We start from the raw sequence: 16,868 nt of genomic DNA, 5'->3' as shown, positions 1-16,868 counted from the left end.
CTCTGCCACTGCAGAGGATTTCCAACCTCCATGTTTTTTTAAGGTAAGCAAATCGCCTCCAGCTTCTACTAATAACGTGGCGGATGACCGCCTAAAACAGTGGCCTGTATATTGTTCAGCATGAGGTAAATTTAGGTATTTTGCGATTACCGAAGGAACTTTACCAATTTTATTTATACCAACGATCTGGCAGGTACATTTTCCACCTTGATAATTATTAAATAATTTTTTTCTGTGTATTTTTGCGGACGGAGTGCTGTATATTTTCGGTATAATTCAAGATGTTCCGTGATGGTAAATTTTCTTGAGATTTTGGTTTTTGTATCATGGACGTTTACTATGAGTATTGTACCTAAATTTTCAATATCATCTAATTTCAGTTTATACAGTTCATCTCTTCTAAGAGCTCCAGCAAGTCCAAATATTAGTATAACCTAAAAGAAAAAGAAATTAGAATATGGAAACTAAAAAAAGATTATGGCTGTCAGAAATCGAACCCAGGTCCTTGGGCGCGCGAGGCCGACGCACTACCGCTGAACCATTCGTATTTACAAATATATGTGTGAAAACGCGATTCTCAACGCCCAATTTAAAATAATTTAGAAGATCATAGTTAGATATCACATTAACATAGTTTTAGATAATATATCTGATTTGGCCAACTATACTTATTAGGATCTACTTTATTTATAGATATTATTTTCTATTTATTTAATACTACCGTGAGACATTAAACTTACCTTGTTCAATTAAAATTTTTCGTCAGGAGCTTCTTGTATAAACTTCAATATTTGTTCTTTCTCCAAAACTCTGGATTTTTTGGGAACGTATCCCTCACTCTTCCTTTTTAAAAAAGCACGTACCTTAGGATAGTCAAAATTTATGTTTTTTTTAATGCTGATGGTACTTTTCAGCATTGAGAAATTACTCCAAAGTGTTGCTGCCTTAAAGTTCTTGGATAATTCTGACAAATATGCCAATATTACGTTTTCAGAAAATGAATTGATATTCTTTGTTTTTCTCCATGCCATGAATTTCTCATACGTATTTTCATACACGCTCAATGATTTTTGGGGTAATAAAGTCTTACTAGCCTCATTGGCTGCATCTATAACATCCGGCGGGGTACTTCGTATATCTGAATGATCAGAATCCATTATAATATAATGTTAAAATATTAATAATTAACTCTCAACAATGAGCTCACAACAATAATGATCAAGCTATTTTGACAGTTTATTTATGATTTATTGCTGCTCTTAAACAAAAGATGCACTAAGGCCGCCTATCAGCGAAATATTCATGTATTAGGTCTTATGGACAGACTACAATGTATTTCTTATGAGTATATTTCACGCACTGGTAATAAAAACACTTGAATGTACCATGTTACTCTTATGGGTTTATTTCACGCCCTAGGACGTAAAAATAATTTCATGCACAAGGGCGTGAAATTACATTTTACGATTCGTGAACGGTGTGTGAAAGTACTATTTCACGTACGAGAGTAGAAAAAGACATTTTCGAACTAATACAATAAAACGGAGAAGAGATGTTGAAATTTGTGATATACCTGAGTCGTTTTATTTTTGCCATGTACTTGTACGGATTTTAATGTCTAGTCTAAGTGGTTTCACTGTGAGATCCAACAATGGATAGTCAAGAATCTTGACTCAAGATCTGTTGCGCTTGATATTTCTAAGGTCTTTGACCGTGTGTGTGGCATGAGGGTTTGCTGGCCAATCTTCGATGCTATGGTTTGTAGGATCATTTCTGTGTATGGCTCTCCAACTTCCCTGCAAGTGGCCGTCGACGGATATCTCTCAAATACTTTAACCATCAACGCTGGTGTTCCCCATAAATCTATTTTGTCTCTAACCCTCATTCTATCGTATATCAATGAAATATTGGAAAAAAACAAGAATTCAATATATTGCTTTGCTAACGACAACACACTTGTTTCGTCATTCCATTTGGATTCCCCGACATCTGCGGCGGATACACAATCTTCACCGGCACCGAAAGGTTGCATATCTTAATGAGGATCTAGAAGTAATTACGAATTGGGGTGAAAGTAACCAGGTTCAATTCAATGCCATGAAAAACAGGCATCGGTTTTCTCCACGAAAATACATGTCTCCGAACCGTATATAATGTCAGGTCAGAGAATTCGTTTTTTGTTTCGATAAGTTTGTTGGGGGGTTAAAATGGACACCGTCTTGGGACAATCATGTCGCTGGAATTGCAAAGGATGCTTCTCAAAAGCTTGGAATACTGTTCCGAACCAGAAAACTGTACACATCTCAGCAACTTTTGATGCTTTGTAAAGCTTCGGTCACACCTTCTTTTGAGTATTGTTCTCATCTATGGAGCTCCGCCCTAAGCATACACTGAAACTGCTGGATTCTGTCCAGAAAAGAGCCATCCGCCTGATTGGAGACGCAAACATCACTTGCAACCTTGATAGTCTGGAATATCGAAGAAAGGTTGGATATTTGTCTATCTTCTATAGATACTTTCAGGTGAAGTTCAAGTGACTTGACACATTTGATTCCACTAAGAGCGCTACAGACAGACTGTGGCTACTCATCGTTTTTGAGGTTCAACTCAGTACACCTCGCACTTCACTGTTCAAGAACTCTTCCGCCTTGAGGATTTTCCTGTAGTGCTTGTATTTTTTTATTGAAAAAATCAATGTTTATATGGAAATAACTCTTTCCAGTTTGTGTCTGAAAGTTACTTCTTTGCATGATCTACACATTTTTGTCAAAAATTAATTTTTTAAAATTGATTGCCTCCTTCTTTTCTACGGAAGATTACCACATTGTTTGTATCAAGAAGGAGAGGTAGAAAGCCAAAAACTTTCCCAAAAATTAGTCTCTCCTAATTTGAGAACAATTCCTAATTCACGGAGGTACGTACTTTAGTTGCACTATATTTGTCAGATCTGCTGACGTTTTCTTCCTCGACTTACAATAAGCTGACGTGTTTTTTTGAAATATACTATAAATTATACCACATACACGAATTTTAAACCACTTCCTTTCAGTAGGATGCGTCTATAAAGAAGAGGAACTCTCTTACACTTCACCTCCAGGTTATGAACAATGAAATGTAGATGTGATTTTCAATTTTTCAATAAAGGCTTTTTGCGTATTCCAAAAACATTTTATTGTGATATTTTTACTAAACGACTTTACAAAAACGCAAAACGTGTTTGCCATACAATGGCTCTTTCGGGCGTGTCTTTACTAACTCTTCAGTGTTGCGTTTTTGTGAAATCGTTTAGTGAACATTTTTTGCCAAAAAAATGATCCTATCAAATTTGTCTATTTCTAGTCATGTGTGTCGAAATAACCAATGAAACCATCATTACACTGAAAATTTTTTGCCAAAAAAATTATCCTATCAAATTTGTCTATTTCTAGTCATGTGTGTCGAAATAACCAATGAAACCATCATTACACTGATAACTACCCATAGATAGTTTTCACGGGTAGTTATCACTTATGTCATGACATTGCTAAGCAACCAACACAATAAAGTTGTTTGACATTTCAGTAATTCAATGTATTTCGAAAATGTCACTTCCTCTCTTTGGTGTTCAAAATGATGCGGCAATTGACAAAATCATTGAAGAAAATACACCAAAAAATACTGTCAATAGTAAAAAATACACTTGGAAAATATTTATGGAGTTTTGTGACGCCAGAAAATATGAATTGGATGGAAATCGTAGGTACTCTCGAAGAGCTTGAGTAGGGTGCTAATGCCGACTGAACGCCTCCCCCCACCCCTTTTGACCTTGAGACGTCACACGACCTTGAATGACGTCGCCTAACCTTGAACGTCGTACACGTAGTATGAGCTTGAATGCGGTGTTTGACCTTGAGTGTGGGGGGTGACCTTGACGTTCGACACTTCGACTACCTTGAACTTGCTCCATGGCATTGAATGTTGACCTTGAATGAAATCGTGACGTGTACAGAATATAACCTTGAACAGTGGGCGTTCGGCGTTGTCCCCTCCCTTGTTGGTAATTCCTATATAAGTTCAGAATATCGTATGATGTCACCTAACCTTGAACGTCGTACACATAGTATGAGATTGAATGCGGTGTTTGACCTTGAGTGTGGGGTTTGACCTTGACGTTCGACACTTCGACTACCTTGAGCTTGCTCTGTGGCATTGCATGTTGACCTTGAATGAAATCGTGACGTGCACAGAATATAACCTTGAACAGTGGGGTTCGGCGTTGCCCCCTCCCTTGTTGGTAATTCCTATATAAGTTCAGAATATCATGCTTCCACATTCAGTTTAGACACTCTAAAATACCCAAATAGGTAAACAGAAGTATTTGTCGAATTCCAAAGTGAAGACAACGAGTATCAACCCATCCGAGAGGGCGTTTTCGTCAGTGAGGTGAATATATATTTTGTTTTAATTAACCGTAATTTCACTATATTTATGAATATGGATAATTTGAAATTTGACATTGAAAAAATTAATTTTTCTATAACTCAACAAAGTGAAGCTTTAGAGCAGAAACCTATAAACGCTCTGGTTATTGATAAAGAATATAGAATTGAAAAAATGTCAATGTATTCCACACGATATGGTAAATCAATTCAAGTAGTTTTATTGGATGAGGAAAGTGATACTCCTTTTAAAGCATGGCTTCCAAAACGTGTCACAGAGCAATTACCAGAAGACTTCATTCGTGAAGTGAATTCATCCAAAGCCAAATTCACACTTACTTATATGGGTCAAAGTTCGCAGGATTATCCTGGTGCTAAAACCCGATCATTGATGAAATTCAATGTTTTAGATTGAACATTTTGAAATTATGAATTTTTTTTTTTGTAAATAGTGAAAATATGGTAGATTAATATAAAATATGTATCAACTTGGTCACTTCATAGACATAGTCAGATTTCAAGTGAGTATTTTTTTTATATTATTTGCAAACTAATGAATGCCATTTATGAATTTTCAGAACTCACCATTCTATAAATATGTGGATGCAATATTCAGCCCAAGAGTGGCCGGAAGCAGTGGATTTGGATTCCGCCATAAGAAAAATGGCTTGGGAGATGGCTGATCTGAGTTTTGATGCTCTACATTCATCAAATTATGATTTGAGTGTATGTTACGATGCTGAAGAGGTGCGAAAACTTTTGGAGCTTAGTGAGAAGTATGAACTCGGTGTGGCATTGTGTCATAAATATTCATATGGGAGTAGAAATTTGGATGAGTTCTGTGAGTTAATAATTGAAGCAGATTTGAAACATTTTCTTCAAGACATATGCACCTACCTACCGCAAAATATCATAGAGAAATATCAATTGGAACCACAGAGTCCCAACCCGCAACTGGAAGAAGCGATAAATGATGGTGTTGTAAATATTTGAAATCTGTTGTATATGTTTGTGAATAAAATAATGTTTCAATCCATATTTGTTTGTATCTAATTGTTTGGTGAATAAAAGATATAGCATAATTATTGAGTGTTTTATTATTCATCAATATCGAATATTTCATAGCATATTACATGTCAATCTTATTACAATCCAGTTTGAACAGAGCCATTAAGAGCATTATATGATAGAACAGCATCGTGGAGGATGAGTGCATATACTTTGGTGTTTGCTGGAAACTTCACCTTGCGTGTTTCGAATTCTATTTTGATGTCGACAGTGGATGACTTCATAGCTTCGGGTTGATGGGAGCAGTCGATAATGAATAGTGGGTTGTTGCGAAAGCTACCAATATCCATCATCGGTTCACTCATAGTTTTATAATAGTAGCTACGTTGGAAGTTTTCATATGCATAGTAAGCTGATGAGTCTAACTTCTTGTCGAAATCCAGATTCCAACGCTCATATGGGTATACTTCAGAGTTCAGAGATAGTCGAATATTATTAATATTCACATGTGTGAATTTCGTTACATCTTTTGACATATTTTCGGATTGGTCGGTGTTTTGAAAGCCGATGATGATATATCGTGGTCTTTCGAGGCTGCTGGTTGTCTTCACCGCCCATATATCCGAGGATGTATCACGAAGTGTGGGTAATTCATAAAGGTCCCACATACGATAAGCCACCTTCACTTTAGCATTATTACCATTTTTATTTATGCGATTCAATAGTTTCAGTTTCTGTCGATCTTCCGGCACAATGTGCCTGATTCTCCATTCTATTTTATTGATTTCCAAATCTGCATCGACTTCTCCAATGAATGAATTTTTGAATGAGCGAGCTATAATCAAAATGAGCTCCTGCTTCACATTCATTATCCCCTTATTGTAATCTTCAGCAAAACCCATGAGATACTTCAAGGGTAATTTACCACTGAATACATTGCTAACGGAATCGAATATATCTTGTTTATTCACATCGAGTCCCCATCCTATCGGTAGTAGCGAATTTGCATGCGTTTTTCCGAATGATATCATCGTTTTCATTGTGGTAGTTATGCCGGGTTTTCGAACAACAACCACTTGCTCACCACCCATTTCATAGCGAATTTCGTCGAAGAGAAAGGCGAGAGCATTATTGAATAGGTAGCACCGCTTTGTGGCATCAGATGGTGTGAACTTCCCCTCGATATAAATGTAACTATCTGCAATATCGAGTATGAGATCTTGATAATTGATTGGAATTCGTATTTCATCTGAATTTTTGTAATATGGTGAACCATACGGCTTATATGTATGCTCATGAAGGCTGATGAGGGAATGGTCGAACATGGGCTCCTCGAACACTTCCAATTTATCACTTGTGGTGATTGTCGCCATGGTATTACTATTTTTTATATCGCACCTTCAAGCCAATAGATTTGAGAAAGTTCAGGCTACTAGCACTTATTCTATATCTTGACCGTTTGGCAGATATACGTGGAATGAATCGACTGCTGGATTTTCGCTTCTTTAAATGCACATGATCATAGCCTCCACCAAATACATTATGCTGACTCAACTGCTGCCGCTGCGGCAATCGCTGACTATTGAAGCACAACCCCATTTTTAGAAACGATAATCGCAGAATTTATAGTTCCATCAATGAATATCACCTGCTCAGCGTTAGGAAGTAACAAATACTGAGTAACAATTTGATCAACTTCAGCTTTATATTGACTTTTTTCACAGATGATCATCGCTCACCATCGTTTTTGCTCGATCGTTTGAATGCTTATCGAGGGTTGTTTTTTCAAATCAGATTGCAGCGATTTGATATCCTTATCCATATGCTCATACTTTTTTACAAATTCTACTAATTTCAGTCCAAGCGTAATGAGATCTTCCCTCACTGATACGGAATATTTTTCTACTCCATCTAATTTCAAATTAATTTTGTCAATATCAGTATCTAATTCTCCTCTCATCTTTGAGATGTAAAAACCGACATATCCTCGATTAACACAATCCGTACTCTCTTCAGGCTCTGCTATATTTTTCAAACGTTTATTTTCCATATCAAAGTTTCCATCGGTTGTTAATTTGAAACCAACTCCAGGCTGCCCACGCAAAACAGTATTTGAAACTGCCTTACTTCTGCGACCAAACTTATCGATGCTTCCTTTACTCATTTTCTTTATGATACACTAATGACAGTCATCGATGTTCTGAATCAACGTATGAGAAACGATGATTGTTACTAATGACTGTCGTCGATGTTGTGAATAAATATATGAGAAATGATGATTATTATAGCTTTATCAATTCCAATTTGACTATTATTTTTTCACCATTGAAATTGATCAGATTACCATTATCATCCAATATGCGAAGAGTGATATTGTCGAGGTACTGACGACCACCAGGTCGGATTGGCATATAAATAATATTTTGTGGCTCCTTGGTGAGTTTGTAACCGGGCTCTACATCAATATCAAATTCAAAGATGCTATGGATTTCATCGCCATTCGAATATGCTCCAGCTGTGACATTACAATCCACACGAATAATCCTCACCTTATTGATATTCACGGGCAATGTTGATTCATGTATTTCACCACAATTGAAAACATTGTCATCAAATCCTAGAAGTTCAGCAATGCTGTTTTCATGTTTGAGATGAATGTAATATTTCGATCGCATTTCACATTTCAGAGTGTTGTTGTTTGCACGTAGGAGAAATACTTCGTCGATATTCTCTTCAATTCCATTTTCTAGTTGCACTTCTTTGGATTTCATGAATCTTTGAATCACCTTATTAATTTCATCAATTTCATATGCCCCAGGTGGAATTTTTATAATAGTGGGGGGTGAGATAATTGTCTTCGAATAGCCGATAACATTATTCTCAGCATCTACATTGAATATGGAATTGTAGGAGTAGAAACCATGTAATCCCAGACCATAATTACTATTGGTATCCAATTCGATGGGTGGGTAGAAGTTGGCACTCAACTCGCTAGAGTATCCCGACAATGAAAACGTGCGTGACATGACTGACGAATTTTCGATGATTCATGTCTTTTTATTGCTGACAGCAGAAATTGTGGACCAATCGTCGCTTTTTCGGTGGTCTATCCATATCATTATGTGTGACTACATTCACATCATTCACTTTACAATAACAACAAAAAATTTTTCTTGTAGGTGGACCATCATTCATATCGGAATTACTACTGCTACCGCTGGAATCATTGTAATGCTCTTGACAGTACTGATACTTCAAGACATCAATATCATTTTGTAGGTTTTGTGGTAACTTATCCCATACAGATGCAATTTCATGTGATGCACACCCAATCAACACCTCTTTCGGCATATCAGCGAGTTGTTCTTTACTCATTTTTTGTAAAGTGCGTACTCTGGAATATGCGATCAATGAATGACTCATCCTCTTGATACTCTCCCTATCCTGTACTGGTGTTAACTCCATGTCTTGTTCTGAAGAAACTTCAAACACAAATGGCCACACCATACTGTGTTGAATCGTTGTTCACGCTTATAGTTATATGTGATAGTATTGATAGGATTCGAACCCATATAAAAATAGTGAATCAGTTCTTTGGGAGGGGGTAAATCGCCAAAACTATCAAAATATTTTATCGAAGTTCCCCTTTTTCTATATGCTACCCAATGTGTCCCTTGACCATGTCGACTATCCAAATTTACTATGGCAGATTCATATCGGAGTGGTCCTGATTTTGGTAAATCGTCACGCATATATACCTCCCGAAAATATGGAATCGTCATTTTCTTAGCGTAATAGTTGAGGTCGATATTGGAGAGAGCTCTTTTAGGTAGCAAATTTATGAGTTTTTTGAATTTTGAGGTTTCAAATAGACTCCTAATCCTTTGCGGTAAGGCTTCAAGTAGATACCACTTCCTTGTTTACCTATAGCAATTGCCTCCATGTGTTTATTATGACGATTTGTCTCACTCAACTGCTCCCTACTCGCTTTTGCTGCTTGAACTGCTTTCGTTATACCAGCAGTAGCACCGGCTAAACTACCTAGTGCTGATAAACCAGCAAAAATTGGAATGAGTGGTAGTATTCCACCAATTTTAGGAATCGGTATGATTCGCGGTGTGCGAATTTTCTTTTTCCCACCTGCAGCCCTCATATATTTGCGTGCTGCTTTGAGTGCAATTTCAGCTGCTCTTTTAGAATTTTTGACAACAAATTCACTTCCACCCGCTTTGTGTAGAACATCACGCACTTTCTGAACGATCCCAGAACCAAAAGCTATCACCTTAGAAGCTTTCAATATTTTTTTAACTTTTTTTTTCTTAATAGAACGCTTTTTCTTCGGAATGTGTGACTGCTTGGGAGATGAGTCACAACCCATACCAAATCGGCGTTTCCCTTTCATTATATTCGTAACTAGCCAAGCAGCTCCTTTTTCTCCAATAGTAGCGTCTTTTGCTTTGACACGATTCCAAGCACTTTCTGCAAGCTCCTTATCCGCTATGTGTCTAGCTGCAAGATTATCGGGGTTCTGTGAATATGCAATATCGTGTTTTTTGCATGCAAAATCCAGCTGATTGACACCCGAATCACCTCTCAACAATCTTTTCTGCAATTTGGTGCCCGGACCGCAATACTGATAGCCAGGTAAGTGTAATTCAAATGGTAGATTATTGATGAGGGAATTGATCAATCCTCTACCAGTTTTATTTGAATGCAATTCAGTAGATCTGCATCGACTCATAACCCCTATTTAAATAAAGGAATCGATGTGGAACCCTGCTTATATAGTCTCCAACTGTCATACAATGCGCATATTGAAGCAGAAGCAGCAATTTTCCATCGATAATTTCGATGAAAAAGTGGGTGGTGGATCGGGAAGCGGTGTCAAACAACGTCACGGATCTTTACTTCCACTTTCTATTCGCGGCCTGATTATTGGACCTTCTAACTGTGGCAAGACAAATGTTATGATTTCTTTGCTAACGCATCCTCTAGGATTACGATTCGCAAATGTTTATCTTTATTCAAAGTCTCTTTATCAACCTAAATACGAGTATTTACGTGAAGTATTATCTCCAATCGAAGGGTTGGGTTTTTACACTTTTGCCAATAATGCAGGTGAAATAGTAGAGCCTTCAGACGCCAAACCTGATTCGATATTCATTTTTGATGATGTTATGTGCGAGAAACAGGATGTTATACGATCATATTTCAGTATGGGTCGTCATAAAAATGTGGATTGTTTCTATTTAGCCCAAACATATTCACGAGTTCCGAAGCAATTGATACGAGATAATGCAAATTTTATCGTAATGTTCAAACAAGATGATATGAATCTCAATCATATTTTTTCCGACCATGTATCACCAGATGTAACATATAAGCAATTTCAAGATATGTGTGCGAGATGTTGGGAAGATAAATATGGATTTTTAGTAATTGATAAGGATCGAGAAGTGGTAAATGGACGTTATCGAAAAGGATTCGACGCTTTCATATATCCTTGACGTTCTTGAAGAATTGAATCACTTCAGTGCTAGATAGTGGAGATAACACTTCATTATACAAATTCTTGGAGTGAATTATGGAGGGAAAAAATGATGATGAAATATGTTTAAAAAGAAAGTTAATTGAAGCAACGGATGCCGTTCGGAAGAAATTCAATTATATCAAAAGTAGTCGTCTAGGTGATCAATCAGCACTCGAGAGGATCTATGAGCCAATAATAACACCTTTGAAAGTAATATCTGCCAATACTGAAGGAGCATCTCAAATGAATCAAGTGATGCAGAAAACAAAGCCTGCTACACCATTAACAGCCAAAACTATAATTGAAAGTGAGTGGAAACCGAAATTTGAAGGGGCTTCCTCGAAGGATCTTCAAACCTCTCAATTGACAACTTTAGATTCACAATCACCTAATGTATTCGATGATGGTGATGAAGTACAAAAGCATATAAAAAAGTTACTATCAGGAAATCCCTCTTACGATACAGTCTTTGGAGTACACATGAACACTGAAACGGGAAATTTACAAATGGGAGTAGCTGATGTGGAATTTATCGATGAGAAAATTGTGTTTATGAAAAATGGTAAAACTATTGGCTCTTATCAGGGCACTCCAAAACTATATAACTTGATATTCATGAAAGTACCATCGAGAAATATCCCCTCTTCCGATATGACCACATATGGTGATATACTCAAATTAACAAAGGCTGCATATAAATACAATGAGAGAAAACAAGGTCTTCTATCGAATAATTGGAAGAAATATAGAGAAATAATCCTACCATTATTATCCAATGGAAACCCTAGTAGAGAAGGTGCTGGCATGATCAAAATACCCACCCAGAAAAAATATATCAGAAATAAGCATACAGATTATGTTTATTGGAATGAACTCGAAGAATTGATTGATCGCCTTCGACTACTTTGGAGTTCACGACTGGCTGGACATACCGGACATGATAATGAAATATTAGCCATAATTGAGGAATTACGTGAAGAAGGATTAGTCTATTGACCGCAATATCATGAACATGATGTGTGAAACTGGCTCAGTCGATCACAAACGATCTAACTATGCATACCACAATTGATAAATTTGGTCGTAGAAGAGGTGGTGTTAGTAAACCAATAGTTGGAAGATCTGGTGTTGGATTCATTCTCACACCAAATGGTGATTATGATATTCAGAATAAGCGGTTTCAAAATGTTGGTGAACCTGTAGACAGTAAATATTCTGTTACTAAAGGATATGTTGACGATCACATTAGAAAAGTCAATGAGACAACTCTGAAGTATTTCCAAGAATTCATTGCATCAACGCTACGTAACATCGGAAAACATATTGATTCAAAACATAATGAGGTGCAAATAATCATTGACAAAAATGCACTCATCACTTCTGCATTAGCTGATCAATTGAGTAATGTGGAAAAGCGAACTGACGTAATAGCTAAGTTGGTTGATACTTTTACTGAGCGAGTCATTGAAGTTTAATAGTCAATCGTTACACTTGCACCTGAACAGTAGAAAAGTGATTCCTCAATTTTATCATCTTGAAGAAGTCTTAGAGCAGTAATATGAGTAATGCAAAATGGCAGGTTGTGAAAGAAATACACAAGCCGGCGCGTCGAAATTTCCCCCGTCGGAAGACAATAATAAAGGGTTTTTCTGACTTGTGGCAGATGGATTTGATGGAAATGCAACCATATTCTAAAGAAAATGAGGGATGTAGGTACATCCTTATAGTTATCAACTGTTATTCAAAGTTTGTATGGTCAAGGCCGTTGAAGAATAAAACTGGTGATTCAGTTACTGCAGCTATGGCAAGCGTGTTGAAAGATGCTAAATATACTCCAAAAAATTTACAATCTGATCATGGTACTGAGTTCTATAATTCGAAATTCTCATCGTTAATGAAGAAACACAACATCAATCATTACTCAACATTCAGCACAAAAAAAGCTGCAATTGCAGAACGAGTAATCAGAACATTGAAGAGTTGGCTTTATAAGGAGTTTTCACTTCAAGGTCATTACAAGTGGTTGAACATTCTTCCTAGAATTACTCGTCAGTATAACAACAAAGTTCATCGTACGATTGGTATGAAACCTGCAGATGTGAAACAGTCTACTAAATTGTCAATGTATGCCGAATCTAAGAGTCCACATGTGAAACGTAAAAAAAATACGTTTAAAATTGGGGATAGTGTTCGAATCAGCAAATATAAAAATGCATTCGATAAAGGTTATACAGCAAATTTTACAGCTGAAATATTCAAAGTTGTGAAAGTTAATAATACAGAACCTATAACTTATGCATTAGAAGATGTGAATGGGCAACCAATCAAAGGCTGTTTTTATGGGCTGGAGTTGAATAAAACGAAAGATCCCAATACGTATTTGGTGGAGCGAGTTTTAAAAAGAAAAGGACATCGCCTCTATGTAAAGTGGCTGGGGTTCTCTGAAGATCACAACTCATGGATCGATGAAAATTCTTTAGTGTAATGACATTATCATGATTGTACTCAATATTAGATAAAAAATAAAAAAATAGTGTATTAAAATTGTTTTATTTATTAAAAACTAAATAGAATAATAACCTTAGAAATGATGCAAGTAATATGTAAACTATTGGTTTTATTTTTCATAAATTCAACATATTGAAATCACTTCAAGATGTGTATGTTAGCATAAGATTTCCATGAATCCTCCGTCTCTCTATCCGCTCTTCATGGGTTAGACACCAGCACTCTCGAAAGTGGACATCTCTGTTGGGGTGAAATTGGCCGACATTCTCACACAATTGCCAATCATTTCTACAAGCACTGCATAAATTGTTCCAACAATCCACACTATATTCACCACATTGTAGACATCGCTGGACTAATGTATCGCAAGTCGCTACACAATTTATGCATATATTCCTTGAAATGCCCATATTATTACACATAATCTCTTTCGAACATTCTCTGCACTGCTGGCGGTAGTCACTTACTTCTAGAGTTGAACCATTTATCCTCTTCCGAAGTGGGTCTGGATTCCTTGCCACAACACATCTACGACACAGGCCGGTACATGGGTTGATATATGTTTCAGGCCAATACCCATGGCAGTTGTAACACACTATATGTTTGCCAATTTTGATTGGAAAGCCGCGTATTGTCGGTTTTGTATCCCACTCTTTAGGGAAAGACATATTCACTGATAGATGTACAAATATTCAATCGATGAATTTAACTACACTCTCACGCTCCCATGTTTCCCTCTTATAAACAGGTACCGTGAAGAGTGGGGTAGAGTGGAGGGAGCTACCACCACCACTGTCAAAAATCATATAAAAATCGGTGAGTGATTGTAAACTTCAGTCAGTATTCAAGTATCACCACAAGAATACATTAATATGTCTGCCCAGAGAGCTGCTGTGTTAGCATTATTATCTCAGAGAGATATTAATAACCATGAGCTGGTGGAAGAGTTTGAAGACGTTGGACAGATAGTGGGTGTTGACGAAGAAAATGATGGTGGAGATATGCAGTATGAGGTGAATGAGCAAGGTGCAGAAGGTGGCTTAAATATCGAAGACGATGAGGCAATTGAGCAAGGTGTTGGGGATTTAGACATTGATGATGATGAAGAAGGTCTTGTTGAAGAAGAAGATGAAGGTATCGCAACAGATTCGACTCACGAGACTGACGACAGCGGAGTAGTTATTGGCAATGTTGAGTGGTTGAATATCACTGAGACATTGGATGATCCGTTAGATTTGTATTGTGTAACGGATAGCCATGTCAGGATCAAAACGATTGACGGTGAAATAGAGAAGTTGTGTTGGTGTTGCTTCCGCTTTTATTCTGTGCGGAATAACAATGGAGGGTATTATGAGCACGTCGACATTCATTACACCGCCCGCTTCATGGAGATGGGGCAAACATGGTGTAAAGCATGTGATAGGCCTTTGACCAACTTTAGGAGAATAGCCGTCTGTATCATATGTAACAACACCCCACCTCTGGAGATGTAACCGTGGACCTTCGGGTCAACAAAAAAAAAACAGCCCTTTTCAGGGCTACATTATTTAAACAAAGAGTAGATATCTCATAATGAGATTGCAACAACACCCCATCTGCGGAGCAGTTACCGTGGACTTTCGGGTCAACAAAAATACAGCTCTTTTCAGAGCTACAAACAAAGTGTAGATATCTAATAATAAGATTGATCACTCAGTCAAAGAAATAGAATATTTTGAGTGTCACATAATCATACGAAGAGTAGTTTGTAATATATGGATATACCTCTAAAATGTACATCCATATACATATGAGGTATGCACAAATGTGTTATAGAATATGTAAGTTCTCTGAATATCTTATCTTTGTAAAATAAATCACATTGAAAAATGATTGTTTAAGCGTCCGAGTGGATTTGAATCTGTTTGATAACATACTAGCTCTCTCTTATCTGAACAATTGCAGAATTCATGTCAAGATTTGGAAATATAATTTTCATAAGACAATATTTCAAATTCGAGGGGTGTTTATTCAGAGTAGTCAATAAGAGTAATTGGTATTGTAATTCAGAATATTTATTTCAAAGGTGGAAAGGAGAGAGGGAGGTAGACACTGCCCCAACCACGCAGTGTCTCGTGTACACCAACCAAACAAAATGTGTACTCCGAGGAAGGATAAAGGATGGGTGAAATAGGGAAAAAAATAGGGAAAAAAAAGGAAAGGATTACAAGTCGTCGTCGTCGTCGCTGTCATCGGGTCGGGGGAAGTACTGCCACATCACCGAACCCTCAGAAAACGCCATTTCCTCCGCAAATGCGTCGTCGTCCCAGAGATCGTCATCATCATCATCCGAGCTGCTCGAGTCTTCGGAGTGGTCTTCGGTACTGGTCACATGCAGTACCTGGACCGAAGATGTGGAAGGGTGATGAGGCGTGGTGGTTGAATCGGCCTCCATATCTGGATTCTCCATATCGGAATCCTCCAACTGAAGATCCGGGAGTGGCGCTGTAGGTTCTTCCGCCTGGGGTCCGGTCGTGGAATCGGCTTCCTGGTATGTTGACATGCTGACGATAGCTACTCAACTGAAGATTACATTGAGGAACTCCTACATTTATACTCTTGCACAGGAGGGGGTATAGTGGGAGGCGGAGTGGGGGGGAGGTGGGGGTCGCAAAAAACGCGCCCCGGATGCAAGTGGTGGATGTTGAGCGCCCCAGGCCGCGAAGCGGCCTGCTGAGCGATCGCTTCGCGATCGCCTATACTACCTTTCCCTTCGTTACTTATCCGAATATACATTGCTTGAAATTTCTTTATGATACGAATTTTTATCAACATTATTAAAATAATGTTCCAAAGATATTCAAAGATAATGATTAACTGTTTCCATTTTCTAATTAGTTCATTTTATAGCGAAACAACTAACGTTTCACCGCAAGGGTGTACCGATATAGCCCTATTTTTTTCACTACTACCAAATAGAGTGGTTAGGTTGAATGCTGCCCCACCCACGCAGCATTCCGTGTGCACCAACCAGGTACTATGTGCACTCCGAGGAAAACCTAACCTAACCTACCTGATCATCATCATCATCATCTATAATGATGATGTCAGGTTCGGGAGAATCAACCACCACGATGATATTTGGTGGAGCGATTTGATGATCTTCAAGCCACAGTTGATCCACAAGTTCTGGGCTGGCAAATTCATCATGTTCAAACTCATCTTCGTCTGAGGTTACATCTTGTTCTTCATTCAGCTCTATTGTTGTATCTGAATACCCATCGAATTCATCATCGGGAGATGTTGAATCAACTACAGCAACTTGAATGTCACCATAGGACCAATTCTCTGGTGGGGCAAAATGAGGTTCACTGGTGGAATCAGCTTCCCGAATAATTGGTGTTGCTTGATTCATGATGAACGAA

The 16,868-nt window shown here is 37.6% G+C and overlaps 1 protein-coding gene across 13 annotated transcripts in view; it reads right to left on the bottom strand.

The window, feature by feature from the left end:
- Nucleotides 1-16,868, bottom strand: part of Trpm (Transient receptor potential cation channel, subfamily M) — a 431,781-nt gene that overhangs the window by 87,698 nt on the left and 327,215 nt on the right. The gene's annotated exons all lie outside the window — the stretch shown is intronic.

This window comes from Leptinotarsa decemlineata, unplaced genomic scaffold (assembly GCF_025532065.1).
Source record: "Leptinotarsa decemlineata unplaced genomic scaffold, Ldec_3_MD MMD2_tig00026307_RagTag_RagTag, whole genome shotgun sequence".
NCBI classification, from domain to species: domain Eukaryota; kingdom Metazoa; phylum Arthropoda; class Insecta; order Coleoptera; family Chrysomelidae; genus Leptinotarsa; species Leptinotarsa decemlineata.
The sequence above is the reverse complement of the archived record's forward strand: the minus strand, read 5'-3'. Positions and strand labels throughout refer to the sequence as shown.